At 37.6% G+C, this 22454-nt stretch overlaps 1 protein-coding gene across 1 annotated transcript in view; it reads right to left on the bottom strand.

Annotated features, from left to right (window-relative positions):
- Positions 1-18149, bottom strand: part of MPP6 (membrane palmitoylated protein 6) — a 45927-nt gene extending 27778 nt beyond the window's left edge. Inside the window, exon 1 of the mRNA XM_009282042.2 lies at positions 18103-18149. The gene's annotated coding sequence lies outside the window, so the exon portion shown is untranslated. The remainder of the gene's footprint in view (positions 1-18102) is intronic.
- Between the last annotated feature and the right edge of the window lie 4305 nt (positions 18150-22454).

Here is a 22454-nt window from a genome sequence, read left to right on the forward strand (position 1 = left end):
GGGGAAGACACTTTGGTAAATGTATTATAGACCCTCTTTTTATGTATCTATTCAACAGGCTTTTGTTTATTCATTTCTAGGGGAAAAAAATCTTATTAAAATACAAACAGCAGGAGACACATTGTTTCCAGGCTTAATTATAATGATCTTTCAGAATAATGTAGATACACATGGAATTTCAAGTAGCAGTCTAAAACAATTTCACATGGGATTTCAGGTAGCAGTCTTTAAAACAATTTCACTGTTTTCTTTCCTGGGGCAAAGCCACCTTAGCTCTTTTAGAAAGTATCTTATCTTTGAGGAGCAGGAATGAAAGCTGAAGATGTAAGTAGTCACGTAGGAAAGTTTTACTTAAAAGATCTGGTCCTATCAAGCAAGAAACAGATAGAACTAAGGAGTTTAGAGACTACTACAAATCTAAATACCCTATCAAAAATTGCCTTTTGAGCCTCCCGTCTCTTCTCTGGCAAATCTGTCCTTGAAATGTTGATAGAGGTTACTCGCTGGGGGGTGGGGGGAAGACCTGTAGAATTTACATGTGAGTCAGGTGTACAAGAACTAAGGATTACAGTGAACAAACTGCATAAACCAGGTTGTCAGGAGTGCTCCTTATTGTTGAATACTTTGGTGTCCGATTAAAAGCAAATGTGTACTTTTCCTTCAGTGGAAAATTAATTGGGTCTCTCTTGCCTCTCTCGTCCCATCTTTTAGAGGAAACTGGTAAGAACATACTAACTTTGAGAGCTCTACCATGCACCTCCTTCTCTCTCTGAAGACAAACCTTTTTCTACATTCAAAGACCCATCTGGGTAAAATTTTAAATTCTCATCACAACACAGAAGGATTTGCTTTTGTGAGGACAGCATGAGATAGGCATGGTTGACTGCAATGATTAATAAAACCACCTAGGAACACACACATTACAAGAAACACACATTGACAACAGCCTCCAGACAGAACAGGAGGAACTGAGCAGCAGAAACAGGCTCTCAGTTGAGGCAAGGTGTTGAAATAAAGGGATTCTTAGGAAAAAGTGACAACAGAACTGAGTCTGAGCTTGGACTCCTAAGAGAAAATGAGATTACAATGGGCCACCCTCCACTCCAGCCCCTGGCTTTGGTGACAGGGAACATACACACACGTAGAATTAATTTCCACAGTCAATTTTCAAAGAACATCTTCATAACCATAGCAGGTTTAAAGCCTCAAGCAAGACTCAGCAGGAGCATACTGGTCTGCTGTGTACGTGCACTGAACAATTTAATCCTACTATGCATATGACCCCATAACTCAAAGAAACTAGTTTGTCATTTGAACCCCATATCAAAAAGGGAAGCGGGGGGAAGACATGTTAATTGGTCTCTGTGGCAAACAGCGTGCATCCTGAGGCAGAAGAATACGGAAATCCCACTTACTAATGCAAAATTTACTAACCAGTATTAACTCCTCCTAATTCAAATATAGCTCTTCAGACAACGAAAGGACGCTTTTAATCTACATACCGTACCTTACAATAGTACATTCAGATCAAACAGAAGTAAAAGATACTATGATAACTCTTCTCTTCTTGTATTTGTAAGAAAAAAGACAGGTTTTCACCAAGCTCTCAACTGTGACTCTTCTATCAAATTTGATTTTACTCTTTCTTTCAGTCCCTAATTCTTGTCTACATTAATTCTATGTAAAGGAAAGAGAAAGCATACATTTAAATAAATTTTCCAGATTTGCCGACAGAAGACAAATGTGTCACTCACTGGGGAAAATTAAAGCTTTCCAGAGTTAATACCTTGCACAGATTTTTTTTTTTAGCTCAATTTCATTTTATTAGTCTCCAACCTTACAAACTAACAGGAATGAAAAGAAAATTATGTATAATAGATTTACATAAACGTATGCATATTTATTTCCACATGACCTACTCATCTGGATAGGAAGGTACAATAAATACCTCAAGGACTATTGGTGAGGCTGGTGCTTCACACAAAGTCTAGAAAGTTAGATTAAAATCTCATCACATACATAAACTTTGGAAACAATTTCTTGTGCTATTTAAAACCTTTTCAGGAGGAATATATGCAAAAGAAAAGTTTCACAAGACATCCAATATGCATAGACAAAAGAAGATTCATTTGTAACTCATACAGCCCTTAAACAATGACAGCTGTGTAAAATTTTTTTCCATTTGTATTCATGTTTTTTAAAAAACAGATTTATGCTTTAACATAATACGAAAAAAAAAGTTATTTTGTATCGGCCACTTCTCTCCCCAGTTACAAATTATAACATTTTTGGCAGCCTAGGTGTACAAACAAGTTCGTTCACTAACAGACTATTGACCAAGAATATATGAACCACTGACAAAGCCCTCTTACTACTGTTAGAGTAAGTTTCAGAAACCAGGTTTTAAGATAAAAGTCTCTGGGAAAGCATTATGCAGTGAGCACATACAACAGTATGTTTGCATTTTCACAGCCAGCAACTGTATTCACTGAGCAGATATCCCATTTAGAAATACCTCCAGAGAAGCGCTATAAAAGTGATGTACAATTGCAGTTTAGCCCCTCTGCTCCTCTACACTAGGCTACAAATTAGTTACACAATCCCATACAAGGTATGCCTACCTTGCTTATGGTAGTAGGGTACAATGATACTTGGGCTCTCAAGCATCCACAGACTTTGCATCTACATCAGTGTAGGTTTTATCCAGGCTATTTGACAAATAAGTGCCAAGCAGGGAGTGTTGGGCCAATGCAGCTATAGCCCTATTGATAGCCACCTTAACTCAAGTATTTCTGGGTGGCAGTCCACTGTAACATCAACTAGGTACATTTTCTAAACAGGATCCCTTCCTCGTTCAGTAATACAGTGGATCTCCTCTAGAAAGACAGTAAGACTGCTTAACGAAGGAAGCTGTTGTCTGCAGCGTGCATACTTTACTGACTGCAGAATCAGAGAAATGGATAGCATATATGGCAGTGAATTAGTAAAGGAAGGAGGAAAAGTCTAATTGATAAGAATGAATGCTCCTCTGGATATTCAAATTCTACTCACTGGATTTTTGCATGTTGAAAAGAAATAACATAAATGCTTAGAAATGTTTACTAATTTTTTTACTTATTTTTCGCCAAGTCTCCTGGCAAGCCAAGATTGAGCTATTTTAGCATAACTGTAAATAGAAGCTCAAGCAGTCCCTACCCTTATAAAACCTAGCTCAACTACATCTTACATGCCCATTTTTCGTAACTCTTAAGGTCACAAAAGCTGTGGGGAAGAGCGAACAACCCTTCCCCATCCCAAACACTGTAGCCATACTTCTTTCAGGCTGTGAAGTTTGTCTAAAAAAAGATGAAGCACAAATTTTCTGATGAACAGATGGACCTCACAGCTGCATCTTTTGCAAAGAAAACCACTATTTAAAAATTATTTCAGCGAAGATAAAAAAGGAAACAAAGCATCACATCTCCAAAAACAGCTGAATTAAAAGGTTAAGTCTTATTTGAATATATATATATCATGACCAACAATAAGATATTGGTAAGAGATACACTAAAATCCAGCACTGAGGAAATTGCGTTAGACTTCTCTTTCTTAAAGGATTGTAAAGAAAAAGATCTCAATTGTAAACTACAAAGGCAATTAACTTAACTTGATGCTCACTAACTAAGCTTGATGCTTTGAAGATAAGCCTATACAGGTGTTAAATATTACCAAGTTTTCTGACTTTTTTTAATTAGAGAAAGATTGATGCAAGCTTCAGGCACAGATGATGATTAACTGAGGAAGCATACACATGCACACACACAAATATGCTGAGTATGTCTTTTCTGACAGAGAGAAGCTTCTCATATAATGGTTTAAATTGCACAGGTCTAACCCCACAATTGAAAGTTCTCTCCAGCAAACAAATGGTAGGACAGCAGAAACCTGCACGGTGATTCCTCTATTGTAGTCTGAGCCACCTAATGAATTTGCTTCTTCATTATGGTATTTGTGCCACACTGGAAGAGGCAGGAGGGCTTAAGGTGCCTTCTGAAAGGTTCAGGAGATGCAATTATTTAAAAAGAGAATTCACTTTCCTGTTTTTCTGCTTGAATAGTTTTTATGCTCCACTAAAAAAGTAGCATTTCTTACTGAATTACAGCATATACAACTGTTTGAGAGTAATCAGTTAAAACAAATTATTACTAAAAAGTAAACATTTTCCTCCCAGGGGTACATTCAGGAAATTAGTTGGATCAAGTTATGAAAGCTTAAATTAAGTGGGAAGGGTCCCCACAAGGTCTCTAATCCAACCTCATGCTCTAAGAAGGGACAGCTGTGAGAGCACACCACGTTGCTCAGGGCTTTATCCAGCAAAGTCTTGAAAACCTCCCAGGATGGAGACTATGTAACTTCTCTTGGCAACCACTTCCACTACCTCCTAATGATGAAAAAGGTTTTCTTTACGTACTGCCTGAATTTCTCTTGATTCCATGTATGTCATCTGCCTCTCATCCTCACTGGAACAGGTTGCCCGCATTAGTTGTGGAGTCTCCATTTTCCTGGCATCCTTCATTCAGATGGAAAGCTTCATTCGCTACTATTACTCTTCTTGAACTCTGCTATATACTCTTTCACACCATGTAAATGCTACCTTGAAATAAACACTGAAAACTCATATTGATACTATACTGAAAGACAGAAATCTCCACTCCTTTTGTAATAGAAAAGGCCCCACTTTAAACCCATAAACACCATCAGCTCAGTTATGGATGCCTGCGCTTCTCCAGGGCAACTCAGGCAACACTGAAAAAGCTATGCTAACAGTGGTCGTTTTGAGGTAAACATAAGAATTTTCACACCATTAAAAAAAAAAAAAGAAAAAAAAGCAGTCCTATGCCTCGAAATAATTACTTTATGAATTGATACTAAATTGCTAATATGCTGTTTTACAGCTTCTAAATACTGTTCATCAGAAATTTAATAACTACAGTAAATCTTTGCTGAACATCTGAACATCACCACTGCCAGTTGCCAACAAATAAGTAAATTTACTTCCACAGTTTCTGAAAACTTTACACATTGCCCTAAATATACGAAGCTTTTGCTCCAGCTGACTGTTTGCATTAGTCTTCCTAAAAGGTAGTACTATGGAGCCAAATTTTGAAACTAATTCCATTTCCCCTCTAAATTGTATATTATACAGTTATGGCACAGCTTAAAGGAAACCACTACTTTTCCACTTGCTATTACAAATGTTCATATGTTGCCATTTGGAAGAAATAATCTTTGAGAAGATCTTTGAAAAAACTTCAAAACATAAGCATTTCTCTGTACCTGCCAAGTTGCACAGATATGAAGACCAAATATTTCAGACGTTGAAGAAATTAAAAAGCATTAAAGTAATCCAGAAATCTAAATCTGTTGGAGGCAGTAGAGGTCAGTGGAAAGAAAAGGAGATATTCTATACTTTTGAAAGCCTCTACCTATAGTCTAGACAAGTAGGGCTGTATATATGTGAAAGCTTCCACTGCAGGAAAAAATTTAAGTGCTCCAAGAGGAGAGAAATTAAAAACAGTATTGTGCCTCAAATTACAAGCAGCAGTTGCATTTGAAAGAAAATACGGAAGGAATTTAATGCAAAAGCTTCAACCACCATACAGCACAAACTACAGTGTATAAAAGCAAGTCAACTAAAAGCTTTTTAAAAAGGCTAGATTGTTTCTTTTTTTTTTTTGTAGTGGTCTTACTTTTCAGCTACAGATGTTAAGAAAGTATATACTGATGTCACACAAAGACTACTGTACTTTAAATGAATACTAGCATATGCCCCAGGAGAAATTTCAATTTTGGTGAACAAAGACTGTATTCCCTTAGTTCTTCAACTACTTTAGTACTTCAGGTACTAAGGATATTTTATATAATAATATCCTTATATATAATAATATATAAAAACATCCTTATTATCTTCCTGAATAATAAGGATATTTTAAACCTGATTTTTAAACGAAGGCAAAATGCATTCAGTGGATATGCAGTCTAAGATACTACTTCGTACCCAAAGTTTCAGTAAAAATTCAACAAGTTTCAGGACATATCCTGCACTCCACTCAACTTATACAACACGCTGAACTTACTGGATCACATCAGTCACCTTCCCTGGTATGTTGCAAGAAACAGCTGGATGAAGAAACTTGTATTCTCTGCAGCCACATACATAGGCAATTAATGTCAGTATTTATGAAGTCCAAAATGCCAGCATAACAGATGCAACAAAATAAGTACAGCTTTTGAAGCATGCCTTTCTCTGTATCTTAATTTTTGAGCTCTAATGTGCACCCTTCCAAATGAATCAAAGCTTTTTATCTCTGTATTTCTGTCACAGGACTCAAAATTGTTTATCTGTTGCAGGGTGACAGAGCCTGAAGACAGCGTAACTGACTGACAAAATACTAACAACATAAGTAAAGACCACAGTTACATACCCAGGAGCAAGTTATGTGTAACAAAAAAAAAAAAAATTCAGTTTACTGTACCACTTTTCTTGGTGGAAAAGTTGAGGTAAAGTCATGCAGAACCATCTATACAATTTTATCTCATTGATACCTTTATCCAAAGGCCAACTGGAAATCAACGACAAGATCTTCCTAAATCAGATCCCTTCTTCACACAAGTACTAAATTCAGACGTGAAGAGAAAAGAGTGAACACCCTTCCAAAGGGAAAGGAGAATTCCACTTTAAGTGTTATGTGGTTTCATCTTGTTACTGGTCTCCAATCAACATTGTCATAGTGAAAGGCAAGCTGTGAAACTTCCGAGTTGTATGTTCTGCCCCACTTCTAAAAATGGGCACCCCAGCAGCCACAAAAAGGGAGGTTCAAGTTCTGTCATGAATGTGTTTCTTCAACCATTTGCACTTTCATCTAGGCACACTATGCAGGCATATTTTCAAAGAAGAAGATTAAAATTCACAAGGATTGTAAGGTACTCTACTGCCAGTGTAAATGTCATGGCTCAGAACAATACTTACAGAGCTATTTTGTAATGTGGTTTGGGTACATCTGCAAACAAGACAAGGTACTTGTAATACACAAAATTGGATACTCCACTGCATAGCAAAGTAACAACACTGTGCACCTCCAGAGACCCATGATGAATCTGATCACTAGAGATCTTGTTGGTTCCACTGGAGTTTGCATCTCAGGGGTGCTTACATCCTTCCATCTGAAAGCACCTGATCACTCAACAGAACACCAGCAGGAAATAATCAAAAAAATCAACACTTCAGATACCTGGGCACTTCCTTAATCTTGGTTAATATGAAATTTAGCTTAAACAATTCTTTCTGTTCCCTGTTCTTAATCCAAATTATTTACAGCTAGCAAACAACACCTCAGTTTTCATTCTTCTAACCTAAAGAGAGTAATTTTCTGCCATAAAGAGGGCGATTTCTCCTCTCCTATATTGATTAGGAAAGAAGCAAGCCTGGCATAATTCCTCTGTACCTCTTCCAGCCTGCACCTTTTTTCAATATGGACAGTCATGATTGTGCAAAGTATATCAGACAAGAGTCTCATGAGTGCCTTGCACAACAACACTAATACTTCCCTTTCTACTCATACAGATAGATCATGAGATCTATTTTGACTTTCTCACAGTTATATCATACTGTCAGTTCAATCTACTGGTCTGTCACAAAAGAACTTCTGTCTCCTCCAAACCTTAAATTTGCAGCTGAACAAAGTGTCCTCTTCCTTAAATGCAAAACACTACATGTATATTTTGTCCCACTGCTAATACTCTAGGCTTCAAATCAGTTTTTGGCACTTTGGTTTTGATCCTCTTTTGCTTCAGTGAAAATGCGTAGACGAATTTCACCAGAAACCACCCTTCATCCAGATACTACTGCTGCTTTTAACATTACCTCCTTCTACAGCTTTAAGTGTAGAAGACACTGAGGAATTCTAACAGTTAAGAATTTTATGATGAAGGGTTTTGATATCGAGTGAAGTAAAGCTGTACTAACACATTCTCAGACTTATTTCACAACAACAGCAGAATGCTTTTTTAAATGAAGGCATTGAAACACAGCACTTTCAAAATCTGATTGCCCCATTATGATGCAGCCACTCCAAAAATCGCACCTATGCCTTTTTAATACATCACACCCATATATTAACATTTCATGTATGCCCTGTTTCAGATCTCCGTTATTGTGAAGTATTTAATTATCACTTCCAACCTAAAACACTGGAGTATTTCAACTAGATCTGCGTCAATGCAGATATAAAAATATTTTTATTTGAGATGCTGCACAGCATTTGAAAATTGCTCAATAAATTCATATAAAGAAAACAGAAATGCAAGACAGCTTTTTAGAGCACAAAATAAATTAAAGCACTTTAGAAAAGATTTAGACTATCTCAACACATTATTTAATCAAAAATGAAAGTGATTCTGATTTAAAATAGAAAAGATATTTGACTATTATATGACTATTATATCTACCCCATTTTTCTAGGAGGAAAAAGACCCACCATGCAAAACTTCCATAAGGAATTTTTCAGTTAACTCAGAGTCTACTTAATTTCATTGAAAGTTTTCCGCTGCATCACAACTTGCAAGTCAAAAATTTAAGACAGGAGTGAAACTGCAAAAATTGTAAAATCTAAATGAAATTATCTCTGGCCTACGACCTCAGTTTTCAATTTTACATGATCACCTAGTACATTTTCCAGAAGTTTCATTTGAAGTTCATTCCTAAACTCTAATGCTCCCACTTCTACTAAAATAATCCCTCTTATTCAAGCACTCCCCATCTCTGCCCAAACTTATTAGGAAGCTGCAAAAGCAAGTTGCTAAATTAACAATGTTATAGTTCAGGGTGACTTGCAACAGAAAGGAAAAAAAAAAAGTTTTCTTTACTACCCTTGTCATATGATGCAGTTCTCGTTTACTCTAAGGACACAAGGTAAAGCCTTACCTACAAAGAAAATTTACCAAAACACTTGGAATGTTAGTAGTGATGTAGCAGATAGAAAATGGCTTTTCAAAATTTGTTTGCAGAACAACATTGCTGATGTTTTTAAGTGGTGAAAAATACCACATAAAACCTTTGTACTTTAATACAGAGATGGCAAAACATGATGGCATGTTAAATGCTTACTTGACCTGCATGAATGCCCAAAATGCATCTCAGTCATTTCTCTAGTAAGGGACTCTATTCTATACTTTTAATTTAATGCAGTCAAGATTTACACAATTACCTATTCATTATCCTCAACACTTACCTTCCTTTAGTCCTTTGAAGGATATGTTCAAGAACCCTAGAAAAGGAATAAAAAGATCACCTTGACACGCAGATTGTGAAAGGAACTGAAAAACTCCATGGAGTAAGTAATACTGCACTTAGTCATGTGTTTCACCTTCCAGACTACTTCCCCGCAATATGTTGTCAGGATTTATTTAGGATCACAAATGCCTAATTAAAAATGGGAAATTTCATTTCAATTTAAGAATATCTGGGCACAATAACAGGGGAAAAAGTTATTTCTAGTGGTCTTGGGACACCTTGCATTAAGAACTACACATTTTTAAGAAAATTACCACTTCGAATGTTCACTTTGAATGTTCACCACCGTCACTTTCAAGTCAGTTTCCAACTTACTGCTGTGAACACTGAAGGACGATGTTCTGTGTTTTATAAGGTGGACACAGACACAGAAACTGCAAAGGGTATCTTCAAAACAGTATTTTGCACTTGTACCTCTGATGCATACTGACAAGTTTGAAATTTTCTACTCTATTTCCTTAGAATACCAAGTTTGGTTTCATTAAGTTTTGCCTAAGAACTTCTGAATTTAAGAACTTCTGAATTTTCAGTCATGTACTCTGTCACCCCAACTAAAGCAAAAACAGAGAACTTTTAAGTAAAGGCTTACAGTGAGTAACTTGCGATCAAATAGTTACAAGTTTTCCAATTAAACAATGAGTTTTAAACACCTTTCCATTCAACTCTTCCTTTGGAAAGTGGGATACTAGATGACAGAAGCTCAAGGACATGATGAAGCTCCAGTGTGGTGGAAGGGCTGCAGTAAAAGACAGGGGAATATAGTTCATGCTCAGAAATACAATGATCAGTTTCATATATCAACAAAAAATCTTGCTTCCAACAACTACTGACGGCTTCATTCCCAATGTCCAAAGAATGTGCTTAAATGAAGTACAGCTTACTACCAGAACTAAAGATTAAGTGGGAAGTTAGAAACATGTTATATGCCCAGATAGAATCTGCTGCTATTGCACGCAGAGCCTAGTAACTGCTGTAGTGGAAGGCAGTCATCTCACTTCAGTTTATTTCTCTGCTTTGATAGCAGTAACTATTCAAGTACATACTTCCAGTCACCCACATTACACAAATCACTCCCTCAGTTACTGTCGCACAAGCCAAGTTCTGCACATCTTCAGTTCAATTATTTCCTTTTTTTCAAAAGAAATTCTGGAAAATGCAAAGACAGCCGGACTTTTCTTCTTGGTCAGTTCACACCACTGCAAAACTTAATCAAAGAATACAGTCTATCAAAGCTTTTTATCATTTTCTGAGACAGGTAAATTGCTGTAATATCTGAAAGTAGAAATGTTTACAACTACAACTTTCACTTATATTTCATTATCTCTTATAACATGTTTTCTTGTAAAAATGAGGCCATGATGGAACTTAGCTTTTTGAGTGCATCTGAAATGTGAGAAAGTCTACAGAGGGTAAAAAATAAAAAATTTTAAGATAATTTCTTTCTAGACTCCAAACTGCAATTGCTGTTTCTTAAAAGCAGTTCATACATATCCTCATATGCTAACTCTCTTCAATCCCATTTATGGTGAAACAATAAAAGCCACAGACTCTCTTGGTTTTGGCCCAAGTCCTTTGTTCTATTCTTTCCCCCACTGCTTAGAGGTCTCAGAGAAAGGGATGGGAGGAGAAAAGAGAGGAAGATGTTAGTACAGGCAGCACCTGACTGAGCCAAGAACCTCATTGGTTTTTGACAGTGGAACCTCTCAGATTTGCACAAGTTCCCAGGCCCAGTTACGTGGGTATCTAGTAGTCAGAATTACTTAGAATATAATGCCATCAACAGAAAAGAAGTGGAGAGGACTCTCAAAATAGCCTATTAAAGTCCTCCTATGTACAATCAGAAATGGCAGGTTAGGGACCATGATCCTTCTCCATCCTCAGCCTTGGAATTCCACTGCAATAGATAAATAATTCCATGTTTCACCTTTTCCACAAGAAGGTTTTATGAAGTCTGGGTCCCGACCTGAAAAAGAGTAATTGCTTTGCCAACCATCTTCAGCATGGCAGTTAAGAGGACTGTCTCATCACGCTAAATGAGCTCTCAGAGCAGTCTGTCCCATCCATAGTAGTTTCTGCTTATTATACTCCCGATTAAATTCCTCTTTACAGAAGAGTATTGGGCCTGAGAGATACATAAAAAGGGAGTAATGTACCCTCCTATGGATAAATTGGTTCTTCGGACACAACTAGCTTTAGGATTGCGGAATAATTTAACATGAAGTTACCCTCAAGTTCCCAAGTGAACTTAAAAGGGCAACGATGTGTTCTTCTGTAATGCTAGGATACCCAACATTTTCTGGGAGTTAGAAGGTCAAAAAAAACATTCATGACATTCATAACTATTGGCAACAGAGAAAACAAGTACTATCTCAGCAGACAGGTCATACAGCACACACAAGGTAATAAGAATCAAATAGATGGAGTAGTCATTGGCTCATGCAAACTCAGCACTGAAGTTAAATGGCCACATTCTTCCTCATAATTTTGAAAGGTCTGAAACAAAACATAGGCTAAGAATGCATTTTCAGAAAATGTAAATTCCTCTTGATAAAAAGGAAATCAACCTGTTTAGCTGTTTTTTCAAATAATCAGCTATATTTTTTTCATTTTCCACTACATTGTTCCTAGAGACATGCCCAAAACCCAAGTGAAATCTTGATTCTGCTTCAACTTTTTGGATACCCTGTCTATTAACATGGCCCCCAGCACACCTGCACACATTCCATTTGTCATGTGGTACAAGAACAAGTCTTATACTCAGGACAGAATCTGGTTGGCTGTCTCTCCTCAAAGAGCAGCTAAGATTTTTAAGCAGCCCAGGCTTGCACTTCCCTAAATCAACAGATCCTGATAGCTCAGCTACAAGCATCCTACATGTCAGCTACATGCATGTGCAAAGCTGCAAGGTAGCATGCTGGAATTTAGCTTGCTTTTTGGTCCAGTTGGGAGGGGAAAATAGCTTGAGGAAACAGATATAAAGTAAACCACATGCAGGTAGACTGCCAGAACACCTGTCCCTGGACAGATCCAATGGCACACTAACAAAGGCACAAGCCCAGCAGCCTGTTCATAGCCAGGCACGCACTCACTGGATTGCTGGTCCACCTACTAGCGTTAGTCTGCACACAGAGATCCATTAGAAGCATCAGATCTTCATGTTGAAACTTCCTTTGGAACACTCAGTTTGGAAGAGACCTTAGCAATAATAATAGCACACTGCTTGGAAAGGTATCTTTTTATTTTCATTAATATAATATCCTTTCCATAAATCAAGCTTACTGATGGCACCGAGTATATCTCTACAGAAACTTGCCATGGTAGCAAATAGCAATGACACTTGATCCCATAAGAAGGAATTTGTGTTCAATGACTGAAGCAATGAACTACACCAAGGAGCATTGTAATTTCCTGGTCTCATGTGCCTGTCATACTTTTCTTGCTCTAACAATACCTGTAAACCCACACTCTGGCTCCATATAACTCCTCTTGACTTATATTATACATACCTACCTGACTACAAGAAGGGAAAGAAGTGTAGGAAGCAAGTGGACATGGACGTATCCAAACTTAAGATTGGGCGCGTGAACTATGATTCAGAAACAGCAATTCAGATTTTCACTATTGGCAATAAATTGAGTTTTGTACCAATGGATTTTACACCTCTTTAGACTCATGAGGTGTCAGTCGTCTTTGTTTCTACAGGTAGTCAGTCCAAATAAAATTAAGTGTTACCAAATCCACTGACTGCCTCAAGACAAACAACAGAGTTCAATTACCCACATACTATTGCTGTGTATGACAAATGTCAAATGAGAGTCCCAAGACAGTTATTTGATCTTAAAGCCAAAAGTAGTCAGTGGCCCATATTCAGTACTGGAACACATGGAAAAAGAAAGAGTCTAAACTTCAGTACAAACCGAAAAATATTTTCATCCATTCTGAAGATGATACTGACTAACAGCAGGAAACTGTAGAACCCTTCCTCTAAAGGATTTTCACCAAAGACTTACAGATAAAGCACTATCTGTCAGTTTTCCTAATTCTTCTTTAACCAAGTCCATCACTCAGCAGGCAGTTCTTGTTCTAGACATATACCTGAACCTAAACAGGTATCTTTTTGTGAGAAAGGAACATTCATACAATGTTGTATGAGCACATATGTCGGATCCCTTGATTTAAAGTATCAAGAAGACTATCTTAAGTTCAAGACTTAATAAAATAAATAAATCAGTAAAGTAATTCTACCAGTCGTGCTCTTCAGTTATGGGGCTTTCTAAGAACAGGCAGATACAGGTTCTTCTGTATGATAGATACAGAAAAACAATGCAAAGACTGACAAGAAGAGAAGTGCATAGTGCAGCACAAATTTGCTAGTTCAGCAGAGCTGCAAGACTCTACCGTAAATTTGAAGCAAGGAAATATCACTGCAACTGCATCTGAAACATTCTTGCTTTCCCTAAAAATTTTTACTTGAATCTACAGTGCTAACAGCAGAGCCAATGCAATACACAGTGTCCTAAGATTTTTGAGGAAGGGAAATAGATTCCATAAAAGACACACACTACAATAAGAGGACCCCAAAGAAACTTAGAGACACAGCACTTCTGATGCCTTGTACAAAGATGACTGTAATAAAAGAACTAGCTGATTTTAATCCTTTGAAGGTTTTTGTTGGATTATATTTTTGGGAGGGGTGGAAAATATATTTTAATGAGCTTAATCACCACTGAGATGCAGAAATTCAAGATCATCTTAGTGTCAGATTCTCTCTCATGGTTTTTTTTCAGTCATCTGTTTTGTACATTTCCAAATTATACCAGCCATCATAACACACATGCATGCACACACACCCCAACATCAGCATTTACAACTTTTAGCCAAAATTTAAACCCTACCATACACAGAAAAGCTGGTCATCTCTCCAACACAGAAACAAGAGTAAAATTTTGTTTGAGGCCCAAAATTCCTGAACACCTATTTAATAGCAAATTATTTGGAAATGTATTGAATAAAAGGCAAAAAACGGCTGGAAAGTAGGCAACACATTATGATGAAGTTAGAAAAACTAGATACAGCAAAAGGAGTGGCTCAGAAGGAAAAAGAAAAAATGTAAGATGGCTTACCGCATGTGCCAGCTGATGGCCCAGGAACCACACCTGGCCTGTCATTTTTGCACACAGTCTAGCACTAAAAGACAGTGCCTTCACCATGCTGGAAGGGGTAGTGTTTAAATGGGACTGCCACCTGCTCCACCTGTCTTCATGTATACAGTCTGGCACTTCTACCTGGAAGATGACATTATGCTTACTACTCCTTCCTTGATGGGAAAAAGAGGGAGGTTCCCAAAGCTGATTAGGTTCAACCTGCCACTCATTGTGCTCCTTTTTCAGCCTACTGCCTTAAAAAAAGTTCGTTAGACAGTATTACAGAGAAGTGGGATTTGCTAAAATATTACTGAAATGATTTAAGTATATGTTCAGCTGCAAGCAGGAAACTAATCCCAGTGACTTCAAAGTTAAGGCATCTGTTAAAGTTGTTTTTGGGAATTAGGCCAGAGAAAAAGAGCAAAAAGGAAGGAAGTGACCTACTTGAATGAAAGACTCATTCTGAGGTTTATATGTTCAGATTCCCCCAAAAGAGGCTGACAAGAGGTATTTGCATATATTTCCTTAACTACAAATTGTGAAACGTCACATAGTATAACTCTCGATTAACCCATTTGGTTCACAAAGGTTATTCATACTCATATATACTCAAGATTTTTTCCACTATCCTTCCATTCACTGCCTATTTCTGTTCACCCAAGAAAGTACTCCTCCTGTTTCCTAAGTTTACCCAAATGCTTGAAAAACAAGAGTAGAGACTAAAACCAAAATGGCGGCTTAGCTGCATTAAAAGGATGAGTAGTTTGAGTAAAAACAATCTGTGCTATAGACATTTAGAGATCTTTCTAACATGTTTAAATTCTATATTAAAGGATGGCCAGGATCTGGAGTCCTGATGACTCTTCAACTTCTTTTGCCTTTCTTCATCTTGTTAACTCAGTCAGAAGCTGCCAATGAACTCTAAAAACTATGTAATAAAAGCTTTAGCAGGATTCTAATTTTGGTCACAGATAACCAAGTATAGTAATTCTAGATAATATTAGCTGAGATTTATGATGCATTCAACATCTTCAGATGCACAAGAGTATTTTTGGGCATCACTTGAACAGACAATATTCAATGTACAGCTGGTAAATTTTACTTCTCTTTTTTCTCCTATTTCTATACAAGAAGTACATGCGTGCTGCATTTTATCTCAATTTTCTTCTAAAGGATCTATTTCTTCAGCAAGAGAAAAGACAAGTCTAGTCAAGCCTCACTTTCAAGACATCAGAAGATCAAACTATAGCTATTTTTGAGAATGGAAGTTAGATATACAATCGTCACTTCTCTGAGCAAGACATACCAATAGTTAGAGGAAGACCTGCCCTCCTGGTCCAACTTGGGATAAGAAAAGTTGGTCAATGCAATGCTGTTGTATCATTTCTAAACTACAAAAAAACCCCAATTGTTTGATTTACCTACCACTATCAAAATCTCTTATCCCAAGAAGAAAGAGTGCCTCAAAAAGCCTAGATCAAGTTCTTGGTAATGGAACTGCTCTTTCTTCTATACACTTCCCAACTTACGTCAAGCCTGAGAACTTCTATATTCCACTTTTCCCAAACTAGGGGTTTGCCAGTGACTACACTTCTTGTTCAAAGGTGATAAGATAGTCACCTTGAAAAAATATTTTTTTAAACATTTTTTAGAAAACTACATTGGGACACTGCTTCTTTATCGCCTCTTCAACTGACTGATGAAGGGATCAAACACAAGAACCTCGACTTTTACCAATAAGTGTAAAAAGATGAAATACTGAAAAGCAAAGAGGAAAGAGCTCTTTACATCTCACTGGGTCCTTGCCATCACATTTCCAACAGGTAGCAGAAACTATTTCTATAGCACTATGCCTCTATTCTGTATGGCTATCACTGCTTGGATTCTAAGATCTCCTATCAAGCTGGTTTCACTGAACAAAATACATCTCCTGCTCACTGTTAACACAAGATGGTCTAGAAGTCTTGAATCCATCCTTCTTACTTGCATCAGAGGACTGAACCAAGAAGCTTAAAAGTCATTGGGTATTACTGTAAACTTGGAAGTGTTTTCCAAGTGATACTGAATACAACAAACTACTAGCTACCTGTAGAATGATTGAAGTGAGTGAAAGATGAGCCAGTTGCTACAGTTCATTCCCAATTCTGAGTAGAGATATAGGACAACGTGAAGAGGGACTTTAGGAAGAATGTTTTTTTAATCACAGCAATCTAAAACAGATCACTGCTTCCTTATTATCCATGTGTTTCCACAGACCGGTTGAAGATTTGTTTCCAAGCACAGGATACCATACTGTCAGTCTGACTTGAAAGAGTATTTCTATTGCTAATCTAGAAGTCTTTCCTTTAGCTTCAGATGACCACCTGTTATCAGCACAGACATGTAAGTTCAAAGGACTCTATGACCAACCAACCCAAAATTCAAACTATTAAGATGTTCTTCATTTAGCCCCATTACACTGTATCTTTCTGTGTTTATTAAGCACTGAGAGCAGAAGAACCTTTAAAGCAACACCAAGATCTTGGCCAAGGCTAGGTCCACCTTACACAGGGTGCCTGGGTGGAAGATGGGATCAGAAGGAACATGTCACACAGCAGCAGTCAGATTTCTGGAGAGCAGGTAAATATGCAAACAGGCATATAGGCTCCAGTGCTTGGAGGCTAAACATCTATTTCTGCTGTTTCATCTGGACACATCATTAGGCAGAATGGAGCTATGGCCAACCTGAGAACAATCTGTGGGTATCCTGGTCAGTCTGACATGCTTCCTAAACTACATAGATGGGTAATCATTAATCTGCTGCAAACTTACCACCAGCTCTATTACCAAAACAAGAACTAGTACTGGCTCAATCTTCACAGTAGGCTACAATGATACACATATCACATCTCCGTTATCAAGCACTCCAGAGAAAACGTCAATTATTTAAAGAAACTAAAGAGTAATCCAGACCAAGGATAAGAGTTTCTCATGTTTAATCAAACAGATCTCCAGTGCACAGTAGCAATTTATACATGAATACTAGTCCATGAAGAAGTTGAGACTAGTTTTAAAATGGAAGCATCTTGAATAGTAAAAGCACACAATACAAATTACATAAACAACCCACAAACCTGATTTGGTTCAAAAAGTCTTCAAGTTAAACATTAGTTGGATTCTAGGAGATTACCTGGGGAAAATATCATGTATGCTTACTTTGGTTTTATACTTTCCTAGACACCTTATGGATGCTGGGCTTTTTGTTTACAGACAAGTGTTCCCTTTTTTAAGATATATAGGTATGTATGTACATACACACATACACTCTTAACACATATATATAAAATACTATATAAAAAAATGCCCTCTATGTATGTATACATATATGTATCTATGTATACAGTCACGCACACACATACAAAAAAAAATAAAATGTATATATATATTTTTAAAGAGTATTTAATGGATTGACTGCCATCTCCAACCCATTACTGAAAACAACCCTGTTCACTTCAAATGGGTAATATCTCAACATAGAGCAAGATCACATCAAACAGGAGAAAGGTCCTGATGCAGGGTCTTTCTTCAGTGCAGTATTAGGGAGTAGGAATCTTTTTCTTACAGGTAGCCACACCCAGAGCTGCTTACCTGTGCCTGGTATTTTAGATCATCCTCTTGCGTTTACACTGGCTCCCTAATGACCTGTAGAAAAGCAGAGAAAAAGAAAGGATGGCAAATACATTATCTCTGTCGTCTACAAGGGGACAAACTTTCTGGAGACCTTCAGTCTTGTGCCTTTAGCAGAAAGACTGATAATGCTGTCTTAGTTTTCAATCCCCTCCGCAAAGCAATCAGATCTTTTTGGAAGCTGTTAATGTGCAGGCCCAGGGCAATTACATAAGATGTTATTTTAGTCGCGAACAACACATCAAATTTTGGATTCTGCTACTGTTGCAGATTAGCACAATGAAATTCTTCACCGTTTTTTGGCTAATGATGTCTAGGCGCTTGGGGACCATGATATGCTTCTTTATCCCTTTCCGGAAGCTGAATTTAAGGCTATTCAGACACTAAATTTTCTGGCCCCAGCTCCTTCCTATCAAGAGACATCCATGTCTTCTGTCTTCTTGAAAATCTGCTCAGATATAATGTTAATAGGAGCTCCTGATAGATTCTGAATGGTTTCAGAAGTTGCACTGCATGTTGGAAAAAGGATATGGAGTTAGACAGACCTTCGGTCTGTCCCAATGACAGTTCTTATTATAGGAAAACTTACCTTCTTAAAGAGTGCCCTAATACTTTCAGGTTTGTACTGGACTCAGGTAGCTAGGCTGTAGGACTTCACTAACAATGCAAGTAACAAGTTTTATCCATTAACGTTGCATTTAACAAACAAATCGTGCATTAGTATATAACACTCCTGCACTGTGATACCAGATACCAACTACAGAATTAAAATGAACTGCCTCTACAGATATCCTGGCTAGTCTTGTATTCAACACAAACAGGAAGTCATGTCCTGAGACCTCAAAACACCAAAGATTTCCTTCTGCCTATTTCAAAACAGCACTACATTCTCAAACAATGAGGTTCACTTACAAATTCACCTTTGCAGATTTCTCTGATCTAATGCTTAAGTACATAGCTACTTCTTAAAGTAAGAAAAATCCAAATAGAAACAGGCCATTTATATAAAAGCATTTGCATTTTGGAATTAGTGTCCCACCATGGTTCACAATCATCTCTCCAGAGAATTGTCCTTCCTGCTGAACTTCATGAAGAAAAATGGGAAAAACATTTTCTTGACTGTAGTATCTCCCAAGACTAACTCTGCTCCTCTGTTTATTTCATACTGACTGGTTTTCTGTCCCAAGATTTTGTAATAAAGCTAAAATGGAGTAACTTGTTTTATTCATGCAGCTTACTGCCAAACTACTTGAAAGGTTTGCAAACCCAGAACTCTGGAAATACAGATTTAACAAAAACATTGCTCTAGCTAGACTTACTTAAATGTCACAACTGAAAGATTTAGTGTGCTTACTCTCTGCTTATTAAGTAAATATTTCCAGTATTTCCAAATTAAGAAACTCTACAACTGAGACTAAGTGAATACAACATAAGCTCCAGGAGTAGAGCAGATTATCTACCTGGAGAAAATAAAGTTACAGGTAAAAAAAAGTTAATGTAAACCTTTAAAATGCAAGTATTCTTAGCTATCCCAATCTAGTAATAAGGAAGAATAGCAAGCATTAAAAGTGATCTGAATTTTGAAGTAATTACAGAAAAATAAAACTCAATGTATTAACTCACCCTGGAGGAAAAACCAGAGTAATCTAATTCAAACTAGTCTATGGCTGTCCAGAGAGATTACCTTCTGGAAGTAGAGTAATTATATTTGTAAAGTAAAATCACTTATGCCTGGGGTGGGGAGACCCAAGGGTTTTCTTTTTTTTTAATTTGAAATGCATAAAAGCTTCAGGATGGCATGAATACTGAGAAAATAATTTTGTGTACAAAAGTATGCATTCTGTGTAATGTTCTTTATCGGTGGTGGTAAACAGATATGTGCAACCAGTAAGACTTTAGAACACCAGATGTCAAGCATGAACGGACATATAGTTCCACTTTTTCATATAGTGCCCATGCATTCTCAGCTAAGTAGCAGAGTGTTTTGGAACTTCTTGCAAAAGCACTTCTTGCCAAATTTGTAATTAGACTAATCCTTATAACTCTAAAGAAAAAATTCCTACTGGTTTCACTGAAAATTTTTATATATAGGTTTTTGCCAGTACCTTATGAGATTACTTTAAAAAAATAAACCACTATATTCTTATGAGCTCTAACTTACTTAATAGACCACATAAAGTGTTTTAATTCAACATCTCCAGTTAATAGCAAGACCTAACAGCACCATTCTGACAATCTCACTGTGATACAAAACTGTCTCAAAATAGTTTTGGTGGCTTTATGGAGAAATAAGATGCGTGGTCAAACAAGGCCTAACTGTATGTCTTGTCTACAGAAAAGAACTTTACTAGGAGCCAGAAGGTCAAGTTTTGAACAGTTAAAAAGAAACAAAGTGAAACAATACCAGAAGCTTGGAATCAGGTATGAAGCATTCACTTCTCTTGGAAATTTCAAATGACTTATGACAATATATCTTGAGACCCTCCACTTTATTAGGAGTCCAGCTGCTGAACAGTCCACCCTCCTCTTTTCCATTTCCCACTCATTAGTACCAATGAAGTACTTCCTTCTGAAGACCCCCATTCAACAGTTTTACTGTTGCTGCTTACAGCTTTCCTGAACTGTAATAGCATGGAATCTGACCTAAGACTGAGAACTGTACGGTAAACTTGGTAAGAACTATGCATTTCATTCTGCTGCTGTTTAGTTAGTCTGTGCTGTTTGCAGAGCTATTTGCCAGGATTTGGCAGTTAAACGCGTACGCTTCAATTCATAGCTAATAAATTCCGTTCAACAGTAAACTTGCATGCTTCCAGGTGACAGCACAAAAAATCCCAGCAAACAGGCTGCAGTGACTTCACCAAGTAATAGACTACTGGATGGGGGATTCACTTTTTGATCCAATTACTAGACCAAGATTTCGAAATGTATCACGTTTTGGCTACAGTGGTTTTGTTTGGTTTTTTTTTTAATTGTATTGAGCTACTTACTTGTTAAGTAGCACCGGCTTATTTATCACTGTACGCAGCTAAGCAAGCAGGCACCCATACAAAAATAGCGGGCTCCTGTCACTCAGCCAGAGCACTTCCCCAAGTTCGATGTCACGGCGTAACCACTAGAGGGAGCGTTCGAGCCACAGTTCCATCGAGAAACGGGAGGGGCTCTGCCTCAGGCTTTCATACTTGACACTCGGGACTTGGAAATAATTACATTAAAAACACCTTTCTACACCTTTTAACAACACCCAAAGCCTCTTACCCCTTCTCACCACTGTACACATCCAGTTACTCTCCCAGCCCGATAGCAAGATTTCTAACAATGTCTTGATCCCTAAGACCTACATCTTGGGAGCCGGGGCGGGGGGGCGGACAGACACAGACAGAGGGATGGATGGAATTTTTTCCTACCTTATTATGCATCAAACTTAAGAGACAATTCAACTGCCAACTTTTCAGTGCTCTCCTACGCCTCTCCTAACGTTTGTTTTAGTGTGTTTATTGCCTGTCCTCAAAACTGCCCAAACATTTCTCCCTTCTAGCAACGGGAACATGAAATGGATATGATGCCCGCAGGCAGCAGCAGCAGGAGGAGGATTCTCAACCACCAGTCAGAGCAACTCAAGCTCAGTCATTACCTCTATAGGACCAGCTAATGTTACAGAAGCGCTGTTTAAAACCCAGTAACACTGGTTGCCAGTTTATCTTGCTTCCCAAAGAACAGTGACTCAAATGTAGTGTGTCCATTTTATCACTCTTGAGCCAAGACACCTATGAGATTATCACAGAGCTAATGATGGACACCTCCTCTCACAGAACAGGTTCATGCCAAGGTTAAATTTTATCTATGCAGCAAGTGGGCCACTCCGGAGAAAGCTATGAAAGAATGAAACAAAAATCACAGAGCCAGCCAAAATATCACTAGTGTTTCACTTCATAAATAAGCTTCACTTGAACATTGCTTTAAATATCACACATAGCAATGTACACAAAGAGTTTGTCCTCAGAGGGAAGACCACATACGACAAATGCCAATTACATCAAGCAACATGCTTCTGGAAGTTCCTCAAATACTACATAGATTAAATCTATATAAAAGAGCTTCGCTGATCAGAACTAAACACATCAAGCACTGCTCATCCCATTTTGCTATTGCTTACCAAATCTAGTGTAAGCAGCAAAACTGTACCAGTAGATCTGGGAAAAGCGACTGAATATCTGCATGATTTGCGTTCAGATGACTGCCTTACACTCATACACTCTATAAACATCAAGTTTCACTTAACAATTTCTCCCTGCCCACATGTTCTTTACCAG

The sequence above is a fragment of the Aptenodytes forsteri genome, unplaced genomic scaffold, assembly GCF_000699145.1.
Source record: "Aptenodytes forsteri isolate BGI_AS27 unplaced genomic scaffold, ASM69914v1 Scaffold164, whole genome shotgun sequence".
In the NCBI taxonomy this organism is placed as follows: domain Eukaryota; kingdom Metazoa; phylum Chordata; class Aves; order Sphenisciformes; family Spheniscidae; genus Aptenodytes; species Aptenodytes forsteri.